The sequence below is a fragment of the Rhinolophus hipposideros genome (assembly GCF_964194185.1).
Source record: "Rhinolophus hipposideros genome assembly, chromosome: 16".
In the NCBI taxonomy this organism is placed as follows: Eukaryota; Metazoa; Chordata; class Mammalia; order Chiroptera; family Rhinolophidae; genus Rhinolophus; species Rhinolophus hipposideros.
This window is the reverse complement of record NC_138062.1, coordinates 55,009,828-55,028,646: the sequence shown is the minus strand read 5'-3', so window position 1 is coordinate 55,028,646 and position 18,819 is coordinate 55,009,828.

Below are 18,819 nucleotides of genomic sequence, written 5' to 3'. Positions count from 1 at the left end.
GGACTAATTCCTTACTCAAAGGAATCAACGTTTTCTAACATTTTCTAAGGATTCCGGCTGCTCCCAGGCATTCCTCCCTGTATTTCCCAGGAAGGGCAGGAGGGGACACATGCTGCTCTGTCCTCACTGAGCTGGTTTTAAATTTAATCCTTCAAAGGAGACAGTGGGATTCAAGGAGGTGAAGGAGGTCAGTCTCCCCTCAACTTGCTTCTTGACGTGATCAAGTGTTCTCGTGGAATTTTCACAATGTTCCTCTTTCCTCACAACTCACAGGTGTAGTTGCATAGATATTCTCTCTCTCCTGCCTCGTCTTCCTCCTCCTTCTCCTCCTTTATCTTCCTGTCCTTTCCCCCTACCCCCTCATACACACACCCTTCTAGGCAAGGAATCCTGTCAGGATCTTCTCAAGATCTGTTAATAGTAATATAAATAACATAAATAATGTGTGCACGCTCTGCTGTGTAGTTTCTTTTTTTCTCTCATGTGCATTCCTTGAATGTAGGCACTATATTCTTATTCTCATTACACAGATGAGAAAAAATAAAACCTCAAGATTGTTCAAGGATTTCCTTCCTCGGATCTGTCGATGTAAGAAACATCCAAACCCATAAAGAATTTTAATGAGTTTATTTAAGCCAAAGTGATGATAATTGCTGGGAAGCAAAATCTCAACAATGGATTAAGAAGATGCTCCTTTTTGGGCTCTTCCTGTCCATGTACCTGGTCACCGCACTGGGGAACCTGCTCATCATTCTGGTTGTCAGCTCAGACTCCCACCTGCACACTCCCAAGTACTTCCTCTCCCACCTGTCCTTGGTTGATATGTCTCTCACCTCCACTATAGTCCCCAAGATGCTGGTGAACATCTAGACAGAGAACAAAGCTGTCACCTACACAGGCTGCCTCACTCAGGTATATTTTTTCATGGTGTTTATATGTATGGACAGTTTACTGTTGACTGTGATGGCTGATTGATACAGAAGAGCTCCCTCACTACAAAAGTTGTAAGCCTCCCTCACTATAGAAACTTTAAGTCTCTTTTTCCCTGGTTTCTTAGCTCCTTAGTCTCCGGCTTTGATTACTTTTCTAATCAGTTTCTGAGTCCTAGACTAAAGATTGCTCTTAGCCTGAATCACAGAATATCTCTCATCCCTGCGTCAGATAACTACTTAAAAGTCTGTGACTTTCCAACACCCCCCAAGCCATTCCTGACCTAACTCTTAGCCATCCCAGAAACCAAATAGATTTTAACATTCCCCCAGGCCAGTATACTTTTTGATTGTAATCACTGAAGCCTAATGTTCTTTCCAACCCATTCTGGGCCCAGCTGTGGGACAATTGATGCCACCTGAATGACTGGTTGAATGGCCACAGGCCTTATAGAGCTAATAGATTTATTAATTAAAATCTATTTTTCCTCATTCAGGGGCTTTGGGGATACAGAGGATACCCCAGCAAGATTGCCAGTCCCAACCAAAGAAGCCAACATGGTCTTCCAGGTGGATCTCGAGACCCCTGCCTCACATCTAAGATCAGAGAGGGCAAGAGTTCCATGAATCCTCCAATAGGTAGGGACAGCTCTACGTCCCTGTCCAGCAGGAAGCAGATACAGAAAAACAGACCTCCTGTCCCTCAACTTGCCATAGAGATTTTATGGGGATCACACCTTTCTGGGGGAAAACAAGGCAGGCAGTTAGAGATAGGCATCAGGTCTCTGCATTACTGCCCAGAAGACCTCCCCTCTGTCTGAAACTTCCCCTTTCCATTGTAAAAATAATAATAATAAAAAAATGGGTACAAGATACCCAACTAGATCAAACTGGCCTTTTAAACCTGTGCAGTTTAAAAAAGATGAGGTAATAGCCTCTTGTCAATCATAGGTGTCAATCAGGTGGTCCCACACCTGGAAAGGAACAGCCCATTTGAGAGAAAAAGATGAAAACAACCAAGGCCTCATTAGTCAGGGCCCTTGAGCCATTCTCTACTGCTCAGGTCCGCTTCTGTTTCTTTGAAGTGTACTATCTCTTCTAATAAACTACTCTTTTACCACTTTATTTCTGAGTCTCGTTCAATTCTTTGCTCGAGACGCCAAGAAGCCGGACATTGCGCTGAGAAGGACTCACTCTCCGGTAACATGATGACTGTTGCATGGCTATCTGTCACTCTCTGCATTATGTGGTCATCACGGGCCCTGCCTCGTGGCCTGGTGGTTCTTCTCTCCTTGCTCATTAACTGTATGAATGCCCTGCTGCATGCTCTGATGACACTGCGGCTGTCCTTCTGCGGGGACCCGGACCTCCCCCACTTATTCTGTGAATTAGCTCATCTTCTCAAACCCTCCTGTTCTGACACCCTCACCAATACTATCCTGGTGTATTTAGTGACTAGCCTTTTGGGTGTTGGTCCCCTCTTGGGGATAATGTTCTTCTCTTACTCGCAAATTGTCTCCTCCATCCTGAGAATCCCATCAGCTGATGGAAAGTATAAAGCTTTTTCCACCTGTGGGTCTCACCTGTCTGTTGTTTCCTTGTTCTATGGGACTTGTGTTGGAGTCCACTGTAGTTCTGCAGCCACTCTTTCACCCAGGAGGAGGACAGTGGCCTCAGTCCCGCGCACAGTGGTCACTCCCACGATGAACCCCTTCATCTACAATTTGAAAAACAGGGGACATGAAGTGAGTCTTAAGGAAACTAATCTCTGGAACATTTTTCTTTTCATGATTCTGTCATTGGCCTTGGGTGTGGGCTTCAAGAATGTGTTGTAGACCTAAGAAACAGCCAAACCTGTAGAGAACTTTAATGAGTTTATTTGAGCCAAACTGAAGACATTTTCCAGGAAGCAAAATCTCAACGGATTAAGAAAACACTCCAGAGACTAGCAGTTTTGTAGCTTATTTTATATGTTAGAATCAAAGGAGGAGACGTAAGGAGGGTTACATGAAGTCCTTTGGTGGTAGATTAAGGTGGAGGGAGAAAGCAAAGTGAGAAAATCTCTGGGTTTGGGTGAAGAGTAAACTGAAGAGACACATACTTCTTTTACATTGGTGGGTACAGGATAGTTAATAATTAACATTTATAGCATTTAGAGATGATATTCAGGGAACAAGAAAACAAGGGAGGGATTCTGTGGTTTCCTTCTCTGGTGTGGTGGGTTGTGCCCTGAGGGGTCCAGAAAAAGGGATTACTCTGACATTCCAAGGGCATGTTATCTTAGACGCAAAAAGACAATAGACAGGCTCACTTAAGATGAAGATGGACCTTTGCCCAGGGAGCTACAGGCCTAGGATATGACTACCAGCCATGACCCACTTTTAGTTAGGAATTTTTATGTTCAGTCCTATGTGCTTGATTTTAGTCTCTGACTTTGTAGGGCCTGCCATGCAGACCTCCTCTGAGCTTGTCAGATTTAGTATGTGGTGCCTTTTTCAGCCAGAGTAAAAGAAAATGAAATACTGGGTATGCCACAAACCCGACTCTTCCATAGTTCAATTCTCCTGGGCTTTCAAGTCAAATAGCTTTATAGTAAATCCTGTTGTCCTGTGTTATACGACCTGTCATTTATCAACTAATTTAACTCTGTGAGTTCAGTTTGACATCTACAAAATGGACAGAATAATATTAAACACTTAATAGTGATATTGGGATATATGAGATAATTTAATATATATGTGTATTAAGCACGAGTAAAATTTAATGAATAATTATTGGGTGCTGAAACAGTCAATTATATCTCAATAAAGCTGGAGGGTCAGAAATAAGAATTATCAGGTGTACAATCCATGTGTTAGAAACTTGTAGTGAACACTCAATTGCTTCCACGTTAATATATTGATTATATCAATTTTCATTTCACTTTCTCCCCTTTGAGCCATCTTCATCTTTCTCTTTATTTATTTTCCTCCCTTCTTCTGCCTCCACCGCCCCCCCCTCCGGTTCAAGCCGTTGTTTCTCAGTCTAGTTGTGTACGACACAGCTCCCTGGCCCATGCTGGTGTTATGAGCCTTGCGCTCTCTCAGCTGAGGCAGCGGGTCGCCAGTCATCGGTTGGCCACTTACAGCATGGCAGCTCCAATCACCTGAGTTACCGGGCCGGCCCCATCTTTCTCTTTATTTTGTTCTCATTTCTGCTAGAATCTATACAAGGAAATACATTTGAAAAAAGTCAATTGAGATTTTTTACTTAATCCATGTATTATACAGAAGTGCACTTCTTAATAACCAAATATATGGAGGGTCTTCCTTTCTAGTATAGTTGTATTGTGACCACAGAACATTCTCTGTATGATTTTAATTCTTTGAAATCTATTGAAATTTGTCTAATGCATCACTTGTGGTCACACTGAGTACACAGTCTGTTTATACTGAAAGAGAAATGTGTATTTTGACAAATGTGTAATTCTGTAAATCGAGTGCATTTCTATTGCTTTGACTATTCAGAGTCTTTTGTGGTTCCAAACAAATATGATGATTTTTTGTTCTATTTTTTTAAATAATGCTTTTGGGATTTTGATGGGGATTGCATTAAATTTGTATTTGGGTAATATGGCCATTTTAATTATGTTGATCCTTCCAATCAATGAATATGGAATGTCTTTCCATTTCTTTGTGTCTTCTTCAATTTCTTTTAAAAATGTCTTATAGTTTTCAGTATACAGGTCTTTCACATCCTTGGTTAAGTTTATTCCTAGGTATTTTATTCTTTTTGCAAAAGAATAAAAGAATATTTTATTCTTTTTGTAAAACAATTGCAAAAGGAATTGTGTTTTTTTTTAATTTCTTTTTCTGATATTTCATTGTTAGTATATAGGAATGCAATGGACTTTTGTACATTGACTTTGAAGCCAGCAACTTTACTGTATTCGTTTATTGTTTCTAACAGCTTTTGGGTGGAGTCTTTAGGGTTTTCTATATATAGCATCCTGTCATCTGTAAAAAGTGACAATTTAACTTCTTTATTCCCAATTTGGATGCCTTTTATTTCTTTCTCTTGCCTGATTGCTCTGGCTAGGACTTCCAATACTGTGTTGAAAAGCAGAGGTGGGGCATGCCAGGTAGCTCAGGTGGTTGGAGCCCCGAGCTCCTAATGTCAAGGTCTCTGGCTTGATTCCCACATGGACCAGTGAGCTGCCCCCTCTACAGCTAAGATTGTGAACAACAGCTCTCTCTGGAGCTGGGCTGCCTTGAGCAGCCGGAGGTCTGCGTGAGCTGTCGCTGGCTTCTGTGTGCTGCCATGGGCTGCTGTGCTACCATGAGTGGCCGATGGCCAGCGTGAGGGGCCGGCAGCCAGTGTAAGTGGCCAGCAGCTATCATGAGTGTCCGGAAGCCAACGAGAGCTGCCGTGAGCTGCTTTGAGTGGCCGACTGACGACCAGGGACTGATTGCCTCAGCTGGGAAGAGCACAAGGCTCACAACGCCAGCCTGGGCCAGGGAGATGTGTCCTATACAACTAGACTGAGAAACAATGGCTTGTACTGGAGTGTGGGGGAGAGGCAGAAAAAGGTGGGGGGAAGTAAAGCAGAGGTGATAGGGGACAGCCCTGTCATGTTCCTGAACATAGAGTGAAGGACTTCAGTTTTTCACCATTAATTATGGTATTAGCTGAGGGTTTGTCATACATGGCCTTTATTATGTTAAGGTATTTTTTTTCTATACCTATTTTATTAAGTGTTTTAATCATAAATGAATGTTGTGTCTTGTCAAATGCTTTTTCTGCATCTATTGATATAATCACATGATGTTTGTCCTTTATCTTTTTTATGTGGTATATGAACCCCACTTGGTCGTGATGTATGATCTTTTTAATGCATTGTTGCATTTGGTTGGCTAGAATTTTGTTTAGGATTTTAGTATCTGTATTCATCAGAGATATAGGTCTGTAGTTTTCTTTTTGTGTGTTATCCTTACCAGGTTTTGGTATCAGGGTAATGTTGGCCTCATAAAATGAGTTAGGGAATATTGTCTCATATTCAATTTTTTGGAATTTTGAGTAGGACAGGTATTAGATCCTCTCTGAATGTTTGGTAGAATTCACTAGTGAAGCCATCTGGTCCTGGACTTTTGCTTTTGAGAAGGTTTCGGGTGACTGACACAATTTTCTTATTGGTGATCAGTCTATTTAGATTTTCCAATTCTTCGTGATTAAGCCTAGGAAGGCTATATGTTTCTAAGAACTTGTCCATTTCTTCTAGGTTATTGAATTTGGTATCCTTTGTATTTCTGTGGTGTCTGTGATAATTTCCCTTTCTTTCATTTCTGATTTTGTTTATTTGTGTCTTTTCTCTTTTTATCCTAGTGAGTCTAGCCAGGGGTTTGTCAATTTTATTAATTTTTTCAAAGAACCAGCTCTTTGCCACATTAATTTTTTCTATTGTCTTTTTGTTGTCTCTTTCATTTAGTTCTGCTCTGATTTTTATTTCCTTCCTTCTGCTGACTTTGGGTTTCATTTGTTCTTTTTCTAGTTCTTTATGGTGTGACGTGAGGTTATTTATCTGGGGTTTTTCTTGTTTCTTGAGATAAGTCTGCAATGATATAAATTTTCCTCTTAAAACTGTTTTCGCGGCATCCCCAAAATTTTGGTAGGATGTATTTTCATTCTCATTTGTTTCTATATATCTTTCGATCTCTCCTTTTATTTCTTCTTAAAAAGTATGTTGTTCAATTTCTACATACTTGTGGTTTTTCCTGCTTTCTTTCTGCAGTTGATATCCAATTTTAAAGCTTTGTGATCAGAGAATAAGCTTGATATGATTTCAATCTTCTTATATTAGCTGAGGCTAGTTTTATGTCACAATATATGATCTATCCTTGAGAATGTTCCATGTACACTAGAAAAGAATGTATAGTCTGATGTTCTAGGATGAAGTTCTCTATACATGTCAATTATGTCCATTTCATCTAATGTGTCATTTAGGGCTGATATTTATTTATTTTCTGTTTGGATAATCTATCCATAGCTGTCAATGATGTATTTAGGTCCCATACTATCACTGCGTTTTGGTCAATTTCTTCCTTTAGTTCTGTTAGTAGTTGCTTGGTATATTTCGGTGCTCCCTGATTGGGGGCATAAATATTGATGACTGTTATGTTTTCTTGTTGTATAGTCCCCTTTATCATTATGAAATGTCCATCTTTGTCTCTTGTTACCTTTTTTATCCTGAAGTCTGTTTCATCTGATATCAGAATGGCTACACCTGTTTTTCTCTGGATATCATTTGCTTGGAGCGTCAATTTCTACCCTTTCACTTTGAGTCTATATTTTTCCTTGTAGCTGAGATGTGTCTCTTGGAGGCAGCATATGGTTGGGTTTAGTTTTTTGATCCAATCTGCTACTCTGTGCCTTTTTATTGGTGAGTTCAGTCCATTTACATTTAGGGTGATTATTGACATATGAGGATTTCCTATCATTCTATCTTTGGTTTTCTGGTAGGACTGTGTCTCCATTGTTTCTTTGCCTTTTTGTTGCTGTCTATTATTTCAGTATGGTGGTATTCTATGATTTGCCCTCTGTTTCTTTTTTTATTATGTTATATATTTCAGTTCTGGATTTTTTGTGTGTGGTTACCATTAAGTTTACAGAAAAGAAAGTTTCACATTTAAAGTACTCCATTTTCTTCAGCATGCTTACTTTCTCCATTCCCTTATGCCATTTCAGACATTTACTCTCCCCCCTTTTATGTTTTTGTTGTCACAAATTATCCCTATTTATGCTGGTTGAATAGCCTCCTTCAGTATTTCTTGTAGTGCAGGTTGTGTGTTAGAAAATTCCATCAGCTTCTATATGTCTGGAAAGGTCTTTATTCCTCCATATCTAAAGGATATCTTTGCTGGATATATTATTCTTGGCTCATAATTTTTCTCTTTCAATACTTTGAATATTTGACTCCACTCCCTCCTGGCTTGTAGAGTTTCTGCTGAAAAATCTGATGATAACCTAATGGGCTTTCCTTTGTAGGTTACCGTCTTCTTTTCCCTGGCTACCTTGAGGACTCTTTCTTTGTCGTTGATTTTAGACAGCTTCAATACAATGTGCCTTGGAGAAGGCCCTTTGGGATTGAGGTAAGTATGTGTTCTATTTGCTTCTTGGATTCGAAGATCCAGTTCTTTCTACATGTTTGGGAAGTTCTCATCGACTATTTGTTTGAGTATACTCTCTGTTCCCTTCTCCCTTTCTTTTCCTTCTGGTATGCCCATTATTCTCATATTGCTCTTTCTGATGGAGTTAGAAAGTTCTTGTAGAGTTCTTTCATTTCTTTTAACTTGCAAGTCTCTCTCTTCTTCGATCTGTGTCATTTCCAGATTTCTATCTTCAGTGTCACTGATTCTTTTCTCTATCTGGTCAGCTCTATTACCTAAGTTGGCTATTTCATTCTTCATTTCTTTTATTGACTTCTTAATCTCCAGAAATTCTATTTGGTTCTTTTTTAAAATTTCAATCTCTTTGGTAAAATGTTCAGTTTGTTCTTTGATTGTGTTTCTGAGTTCATTAAACGTCCTGTCTGTTTTCCTTGCATCTTGTTGATTTTTTTCAGAACTGCAATCTTGATGTCTCTGTCATTAAAGTCACTTATTTCCATGTCTTTAAGTTCATTTTCTGGAGACTTTTCATTTCCCTTCTGAGCTGCCTTGTTACCTTGGTTATTCATGGCAATTAGTGAATTATTATTTCTCTTCCTAGACATCTACAGGAGTGGGTTCTACAACAGGTTGGTAGGAAGAGGTCTTTCCTTTGCTTTCCAGTAAGTGTTGGCAGAATGCTTTATTTTCTTTCCAACTGCAGCCTTTAATTCTCTTTCATGCTGTAGTGTTATATTTTATCTGCCCTGTTCCAGCTTCTCACACAGTGGGAGGATTCCCTGGAAGGTGGGCTTCTCCTCTGTGAGCAGATTGCCTGGGTCTCAGGGCACTGCCTCCGTTGGGGAATGTGAAAAGCTTCTGAAGTTCTGAAACTCTTCCTGTATCAGTCAGCGCCGTTGTGTTTCAGCGACTTTGTTTACCCCTGCAGAGATCCCCCCATATAGGTGGGGCGGGGGCGGGGTGGGTTGTGAGACGTGGCTATGAGCAATGGCAGCGACCATCAGCACAGCCCGTCCTGCACCCAGGGTTTCCTGTCCTTCACTGGAACTAGTTGGCCTGCAAGTCCGTGGCTGCAGGCTGCAGTTCTCAGAACTGCAAATATTCTGTTCTTTTGATCTGACACTGCTACCTTTCCACTTCTAGCTCTGGACAGGTAGGGGTAGGGTGAGTTCTGGAAGAGTGGGAGGGGTTGGCCAGGCTCTGTGCCTAAGTCTTCTGTCCTCTGGTTGGCAGTGAGGGCTTAAACCACCATTTTCACCTTTCTTCCCTCAGTCTTTGCTTCGAGGTCTCTGCCGTGAACATTGGGTTCAGCAGTACTATATAGTGATCGCACAGGGTGGACTGTGGGCCATAAGGGGAGCGCTAGCAGTCCAAATTCCTCCCTCTCCTGTGGCTGCGGTAGTTCCGGAATGCAGGGAGCTTAGAGCTCCGAGCTCCAGTCTGAGTCCTGTCTGTGTGGCCTGCATCTCCGCACTTCCCGCTTCCCTCCTGCCCCGCTCGCCCAACTTGCCCACCTTTAGAGGATTTTAGTTGCGCATCTCTTAGTCTTGCCTGTCTGCTGAGCAGGGAGTCCTTTGTGGAATTATAGTTATTCAATTTGTTGTAAATTCCAGGGAAGATTTCAAGAAGCTCACCTTACACAGCCATTTCTATGACGTCATCTCCGAAAGTCCAAACCTGACCATCGTTGTGCTAGTTTTGATGAAGAGTGGAAAGTCGTGGGAAAATTTGATGGCACAAAAGGATACAAGCTAAGGGTAGTTAACTGAGGGAAACTGAGCAATTCCATTCTCTTAGGTTTCTCTCTGTGTCCCTCCATCTTTGTAAATCAGGATGCTCCTTTTCTCTGGGCAGAGACAGGACACATATCACGATGTTTGACAATTAAGTTCATGAACTCATCCTAGAAAAAGTGCTATATACCTCGTTGCTGAATATCACTATGGTCATCTTTGAAGTACTCCCCTTGGGAAGCTATGCACTGATGCCAGTGCCTAATCCACCCTTCAAAGCAATTTTGGAACTCTTTTTCTGGAATGGCCATCAGAGTTGTCATTGTATTACCCTTGATGTCCTGAATGTCATCAAAATGTCTTCCTTTCAATATTTTCTTTATCTTTGGGTAAAGAAAGAAGTCATTGGGGGCCAGATCAGGCGAGTAGGGAGCATGTTCTAATAGTTATTTATTTACTGGCTAAAAACTCCCTCACAGACAGTGCTGTGTGAGCTGATGCATGGTCGTGATGCAAGAGCCATGAAGTGTTGGCGAAAAGTTCACGTTGTCTAACTTTTTCATGCAGCCTTTTCAGCACTTTACTGTTTGTCCCGTTGGTACAAATTCATTATGAACAATCCCTCTGATATAGAAAAAAGTTAGCCACATCGTTGCAACAAAGTTCACGAACTTAGTTGTCAGACCTCATACATGAGAGAAGGTCTTATGACCTGCTTCAGGGAAACATCAGAGAGCCCTTCCTGAACCTGCCATTTATCAAATTCCTTCAATTTAAAATATTCTGTATGCCAAGGTGCCATATTTTAGAATAGTTGTGTTCTGAACACCGTCAGATGTTATAATAAGTCACAATAGGATTTCTCCTGGAGGATAAGGGATTGCAGTGACCAGCAGTATCATGAAAGGGGCTTCTGAATTACAAGGAATTTTCTTTTTTAAAAAGCCTGGATAGTAATTGCATAGGCATGCTAACTTAAAAATAAAAGCCAATGTGAGGGGCAACAAGGGTTTATTTGAGATCACAGAATTACAACCCCAGGGAACAGATTCTGGCAGAAACCCAAATGGTGTCCGAGTTCAGGGTGAAGTGAAGGCAAGGGGTTTTTATGAGAAAAAGGAAGGGGAATAATTACATGAATAGACAGGAATTTCCCTTGGTGCTAGCTAGTAAGTTACTCTTTAGATACACTTGGATGGTTACTGATTCTAAAGTATTTCCATAATCATAGTCCTTTTGATCAGGATGTCTGCTTTCTGTTAGCTTTACAAACAGTTGTTTGGAAGACAATGTGGCTATGGCCCAGTCCAGAGGTTATTTTGCCCAGTTCAAATATTCCAAAGTTTCAAGGAACCAGACATATAAGGCAGTTTCTCTAGAATGGCTTCTCTGGATCCATTTTAAAATGGCTCCACTTCCATCGACTTTTCATAAGCATGTGCCTTTTTTATGATTTGTGCCTAGGGGTGTTCACTTAAAAAATGTATTTGTGGACTTTTTGTATGTTCATTGTAATTACGCAAATAATTAAAAAAAATAAGTCGACTATCTCTTTCTAGCTTCTCCAGGCAATGTGAATGACTGACTAAAAGCCACTTACAAGGTGGGGTGGGATATTCAACAGTATTAACTCATCAGTATTTTATCTCTCTACACTAATTATTTATATAGAAAAGGATGTGCATGAAGTTTCTCCAACCTTCCAGGGTGTTGCTTACCTTAATGATACTTTCCATTGTTTGGGGAGTATTGCAGAATTTTCCTCCTATTAATTTTGAACGGTCAAGTGAGTGATATTTTCCCCCTTCATTCATTCCATCAATTAATCCTTCTTGTAAGCTTACTGGGATTCAGCATTGATAAGACAAGCTCTGATCCTGACCCTGCATTTTTCACTAATTTTAACTACCTGATTTCCCCAGGTCTTGCCTGAATGCTAATGAATCTTTTTCCTTTCTTCCTCCTCTGTCCTGGCTCCAGGTCTTGGCGATCCTATTTTTAACCTCTTCTGGAGTTTCCCTGGTCTCAACCCAAGTCACCTCCTGCCCCAGGTCTTTCCATCTTTGTTCACCTCTCTATACTGGGCTTTTTCTATCTCCTTCTTGTTCCTGCTGAGCAGTAATCAGAGTTACTTCCATTTCCCATTTTAGTCTTGCAAGAACTATAGGAAGTGGCTCATTTTTACAGAAGGAAAAACAGGCAATTACTGGAGATGCCCACCTGGGTGAAGTTAGGATTAGGATTTGTACTAGGACTTCTCTTTGCTCTAAGTGCTCCTCAACCAGATAAAAGCCCTCACCTGGAAGCTATGCCTCCTAACTTTCTTGCTCAGGTACTGTAAAAGAGTACCACAAAACACTAAACCCGATTTTTCTGAGTCCCACTGTCATGCAGGGTGTCATGTGGAGTCTCTGGTCCCGCTCCCCACATAAGAACGCATAATATGGTGAAGCCAAAAAGGAACACCCATGGAGCCATAAATAGGGGAGTCATACCACTATAGTCTCACTGGCAGCTGGGTTGGAGACACAGGAAATAGGATCCACGCGATCTGCAACCTGCTGTCTGCTTCTCTGCCAACCAATCAACCCCACTTGCTGATTGCAATCCGCCGTGCTAACTGCAATCCACTTTTGCTAGCTCAGCCACCATCATCTGCTAGCCCCCCATTTTCTGCTAGTGTAGGCACGGCAGTTATATTGGTGGCCAATGGCTCACTGGTTAGAGCTGACAGCCAACTATCCACAGCTGATGGCCATCCAATCATAGTTGATGGCCATTTACTACCTGAGTGAATACCTTTCCAGGTGAGGCTGAGAGCCTGGAAACAGCACTCCTGGCTCTGTCCCCACACTCCACTCCTACAGGGTCTCGCCTCACAATCTATGTGACAAGCGTCTTCCACAAGGGGCCCTGTGCGAAGAGCCTAGAGGTGAATATCCCGGACACAGCCAGGCTCTCTGGGCACAGCCAGCGTTTCTTAGAGCACTACCAGACCTTCTGGTCACAGCCAGACTTCCTGGGCTTCTTAGGGTACCACCAGTCTCCCTGGGCACAGCCAGGGCCTCACAGTGCACTGCCACTCGCTCTGGGCAGAGCCAGACTTCCTGGACACAGCCAGGGCCTCTCAGGGTACCACCAGTTTTTCTGGGCACAGCCAGGGTTTCTCAGGGTAACATCAGTCTTTCTGGGTGGAGCCAGATTTCCTGGGCACAGCCACGGTTTCTCACATATTCCCGAAGGCAGACGGTAGAGACACAAAAGCAAACATCTGCTCGTTCCACTACGTGATGGTACGTTCCCAAGCAAACAGTCAAGCGGTCAGGCATGGAACCCATTCCCCATAGCCCTCAGTCATTTGCCAGGGCTGTGCGTTAGCCTCACAGTGTGTGCCCTCTCTGCAGGGCAAGGGCTCCAAGTCCTCCCCAACCTGGGGTGTGAGGGCCTCAGCAAGCAATTCCCAGCCCACAGGGCTGCAATGACCTTCACTTTCTCCGGCCTATGCTGGTTGGGGAACCAGCCACATCTTCCTACCCCTCCATAGGGGTCCAGCTCTCCAGTTGCTGCTCCTCCTGGTCTTCCTGAGACTGAGTGTTCATACTCACAAACTGCTCCACCACCCTTTGGAGAGCTTTGGCTGGCACCGTACCCTGCTTGCTGCGCCATGTGTCATGCAGGGTGTCAGGCGGGGTCGCTGGTCCCGCTCCCCACATAAGAACGCAGGACATGGTGAGGCTAAAAAGAAACACCCATGGAGCCATAGATAGGGGAGTCACAACACTATATTCTCGCTGGCGGCTGGGTTGGACACACAGGAAGCAGGAGCCACACTATCCGCAACCTGCCGTCCACTTCTTTCTGCCAACCGACCTCACTTGCTAGCTGCAATCCGCTCTTGCTGGCTCAGCCACCATCTTCTTGCTAGCCCCCATTTGCTGCTAGTGTAGCCATAGCAGTAATATTAATGACCAATGGCTCACTGGTTACAGCTGATGGCCATCCAATCACAGTTGATGGCCATTTACTACCCGAGTGAGCAGCTTTCTACGTGAGGGTGAAAGCCTGGAAACTGCACTCCTGGCTCTGTCCCCACACCCACCACGACCTCTCTTGACACAGGAGCAAGGAGAACATTTCTGGCAAAGTGACCAGGTTCTGACTTGCCAGTCAAGGTAAAACTAAACATTCCCAGATGGATTGATGGGACAAAAAAAGGGTTGAGGGTGTCGCCAAGGATTCTAAGTGGAAGGATGGAGTTGCTATTATTTGAGTTTGAAAAGGTGAAGTCAGAAGTTTGATTTGTGGCATTTTAAAGTGTCTATTGTGGATGAAAAAAGAGGCTCTATGGAGAGTCACCTCACAGGGTGATCTGATCATAAGTTCCTAACTGGGCAGATCATGGTGGGTAGTCACACTTCATGCCCATAACTTTCTTAGTGAAAGGTTTTAAGCCAGCCCTGTTCATTGTTTTTGTGGATCTAGGTTAACAAACCTTTGAAATGACAGAAGTAATACCCTTCAAAGGGGGTATTAAACCTCAAGAGAGCATATAATCTTGTTAACTATCCCGTAATCCCACCCACATCTTGCTTTCTCCAATCTTCCTTTTGTCCTGTGGGGACAGAGCCTCAGAGAGCAGTTTCCAGGCTCTTGGCCTCACGTGGAAAGGTGCTGGGTTGGGTAGTAGATGGCCATCAGCTGTGGCTAGTTGGCCGTCAGCTGTAACCATTGAGCCATTGGCCACTAATGTAACTGCCGTGGCTGCGCTAGTGAGTCGAGTCGAGGAGAGTCGGTCGGTTGGCAGCAAAGCGGACAGCAGGTCACACGTCGTGTGGATCCAGCCTCCAGTGAGACTATAATTGTATAGTCGTATAGTCGTATAGTCGTATGGCTCCGTGGGTGTTCCTTTTTGACTTCACCATATCCTGTGTTCTTGTGTGGGGAGCGGGAGCTGAGACCCCACCGGACGCTCCGCGTGACAAATGGTACAGTGAGCAGGGTATGTATGGTGCCGGCCGAAACTCACCAAAGGATGGTGGAGCAGTTTATGCGTACAAAAGTTCAGCTTCGGGAGGCCCGCGAGGAGCGATGTTGGGAGTGGGAGGTGCGGTCTGTTCTCAGGAGTTGGACCCCCAAGGAGGGGTGGGAGGACATGGATGGCTCTCCGGCCAGCGTGGAGAGGGCCCTGCAGGCTCTGGCTGAGCGGTTGCCGGGGGAGGAGAAGGCTACAGCCGGCCGCGTGGGCTGGACGGCCTTGAGTCTCAACACGGAAAATGCGCTTAATGAAATGGCCCAGGGGCCGGACCAGGTGTCCCAGGTGGAGGTGCTGGAAGCTCGGTTCCGCCTGTTAGAAAATGGGCCCCACAGTGGAGACGCTGAGGCAGAGGTGGAGGAAGCGAGTGGAGACAATGGAGCTCCCAACCCCCAAGCCTGGCCAGTCTTGAAGCAAAGGGTAAAATGTGAGCAACCTTTGGGCCCCGGGGGGGTTGCTGCCGGCAACCCAGCTGTGACTGAGTTCACAACCTACACCCCTTACACTCCCACTGAGCTGCAGGAGCTGGGGAGGCGGTGCAGACAGAGCCCTGGAAAGCCAGTCTCGGCTTGTCTGCTACGTTTATGGGATGAGGGGGCAGACAACATTCTCTGCTCCCCAGGTGAGATGGAAAAGCCAGCATTCGTGACAGTGCATCCGTCCCTGCGACAAAGGTTACAGAACTGCCATAGGTTGGCCCACGACCAGGGCAACCATTCTCTAATGGAGTGGCTCACTGCTGCGGTACGCACAGTATGGGGACAGGCTGGCGAGCTGCCAGACACTGTGAGTCAATGGCAGTCATATATGGAACTTACTCAAATCATTCGTGAAATGGGTATGAGACAGGCTATTTTCAACCTTATTATGCAGGGGCCGGATGACGAGCTTTTTACAGCCAGCATGAGAGATCTGGTTTTGGATACTGCACCTGTGAGTGCGTTTGGATCCTTGGTTGCTATTCTTACGCCCTATGTGGGGCGACAGATCCATGAAGTTACAACTGCCATGGCCACCCTAGGGGATGTTGAAAGCCGGAGGCGAAGGAAGTTAAGACAGGAGGTCCGCGCAGTTGAGACCTGGAAGCCCAAACCAAAGTTAAAGGGGCGAGGTCGCGGGCCTCAGAGAGTAACACGCGCACAGATGTGGTGTGATCTCGTGGCAGCAGGGGTCGATCGGAAGAAAATAGACCGACAACACAATGCACACCTGCTGGAACTTTGGAAACAGTTGCGTTCAGAGAAGCCTAAAGGAGAAGTCTGGGAAAGCGCGACCCGTGTCCCTCCAGGACTTCATGCAGCCACTTGAGGCGGACTCCTTCCAGCTTGATTAGGGGTGGGGACAAGGTACCCAGTCAGAGGAGACAAGCAAGGACCAGAGGCCCCACGTGGAACGGTCCATACACTGGTCCCCTTCTAATGTGCAGAGGGTTTTGGCCCTAGTGGACACTGGCGCAGACTGCAGTCTTCTTTATGGGAACCCAGAACTGTTTCCCGGACCAGCAATCTGCATTGATGGCTACGGGGGAAAGACTGTGACTGTGCAAGCCATTTCCTTGCCACTGGGTATAGGAAGGCTTCCCCCTCGTACCTACAAGGTTTATGTCTCCCCCGGAGTATATTCTAGGGGTGGACGTGCTACATGGCCTCAGCTTATAGACGTCGGTGGAGAGTTCCGTCTCTGGATCCGGGTGGTGAAAGCGGTGACACGCAGGCATGCTCACCACCCTCCTCAAGTGTTGCCACAGCCCTGGCGCGTGGTTACAGTGCGACAGTACCGCCTGCCAGGAGGGCAGGAGGAGATTAGTCGTACAATATTGGAATTGGAGAAGGCACATATTGTGAGGCCGACACACAGTCCCTCTAACTCCCCAGTATGGCCTGTCAAGAAGCCAGATGGGACCTGGCGAATGACTGTGGACTATAGGGAGTTAAATAAAGTGACACCACCCTTGCACGCTACAGTGCCTTCAGTACATGATTTAATGGATCCTCTGACTGTCCACCTGGGGACATATCACTATGTAGTGGACTTGGCCAATGCTTTTTTTCTCCATTGACATTGCACCTGAGTGTCAAGAGCAGTTTGCTTTTACTCGGGACGGGCGGCAGTGGACTTTTCAAGTCCTTCCGCAAGGATACTTGCACAGCCCCACTATCTGCCACGGGCTCGTGGCCCAGGATTTGGCACAGTGGGATCACCCGTCCTCTGTGGCCTTGTTTCATTATGTCGATGATATTTTATTAACATCAGATTCTCTTTCTGATTTAGAGCAAGCAGCTCCCTCTCTTCTCCACCACCTGAAGTCACGTGGCTGGGCGGTGAATGAGGAAAAGGTCCAAGGCCCTGGCTTTTCCATCAAGTTTTTGGGTGTTGTGTGGTCGGGTAAGACAAAGGTTATACCTGAGGCCATTATTGATAAGATACAAGCCTTTTCCAGCCGACCAAGGTCTCCTAACTGCAGACGTATTTGGGTCTGCTGGGATATTGGTGGGCATTTGTACCCCATTTAGCACAAATGGCAAGGCCCTGTACAATATGATAAAAAAGGGGCCTCATGGGGTTGGACAGAGGCCATAGAGCAAGACTTCGTTGCCAAGAAACGGGCAGTGCAGCAGGCACAGGCTCTGAAAGTAGTGGACCCCGGCCACCCATTTGAATTTGATGTTCACGTAACCCAAGAGGGGTACGGATGGGGCCTCTGGCAACGGCAGGAGCGTCTCTGGTTGCCAGTGGCATTTTGGTCCCAATTATGGAAGAGAGCAGAGGTCCACTACTCTCTAATAGAGAAACAGCTGGCCGCTGTGTACGCAGCCCTAGTGGCCACAGAAGCCATCACAGGAACGGCACGGGTGTTTGTTCGAACAACTTATCCCGTCCAGGGGTGGGTCCATACGTGGACACAGGGACCCAAAACGGGTGTGGCACAGACCACCACCCTCGCCAAGTGGGGTGCCTACTTGGAGCAACGTAGCACCCTTAGTTCAAGCCCTTTGAGCACAGAGCTACAACAGGTCCTGGGGCTTGTGGAGCTTGTAGCCCAGGCTGAGCCAAGCGCTCTGCCTAGAGGGGAGGACTTGGAGCCCTCGCCCTACAGAGAAGGACAGTCCCCAGTACCTGAGGATGCCTGGTTTACCAATGGTTCTCGCCGAGGGGCTGCAGCTGTTTGGACGGCTATTGGTGTGCAGCTCAAAACAGACACCATTTGGTTTGATACTGGGGATAGGCCAGAGTAGCCAATGGGCTGAATTACGGGCTGTGTGGATGGTAATCAGCCATGAGCCTGGGCCCCTGGTTATTTGTACTGACAGCTGGGCAGTGTTTTGGGGCCTAATGTTGTGGGTCCCTATGTGGAAACACCAAAACTGGTTGGTGGGACACCGTCCACTGTGGGGTCAAGCCATGTGGCAGGACCTCTGGGACCTAGGGCAGGTAAAGGAGGTGACCCTAATGCATGTCACAGGTCACTCCCCCTTAGTGTCCCCAGGTAATGATGAAGCAGATGCCCTAGCACGGGTCCGATGGTTAGAACGGGCTCCTGCCACTGATGTGGCCCATTGGCTGCATAGGAAATTGCAGCACGCTGGAAGCCGAACCATGTGGCAGGTGAGCAGACACTGGGGTCTGCCTTTGAAATGGCAGGAGATAGCAGATGCCTGCTATGACTGTGCCGTCTGTGCCCAGGACAGCCCCCAAAGGCTCCCCTGGGAGACACAGCAGATTACGTGAGGGAGGGTGCCCCTCACTTGCTGACAAGTGGATTACATTGGACCCCTGCCTAAGGCCCGCAATGCGATATACGCGTTTACAGCAGTGGACACTGCTACGGGGTTGATGTTTGCTTGGCCGTGTCCGGCTGAGGATCAGTGGCATACAGTCGGCGCTCTTACACTGCTGTGCGCCCTCTATGGGCTCCGCTGAGTCATTGAAAGTGACAGGGGTACCCATTTTACGGGGCAAGAAGTGCAGCGCTGGGCTGCCAG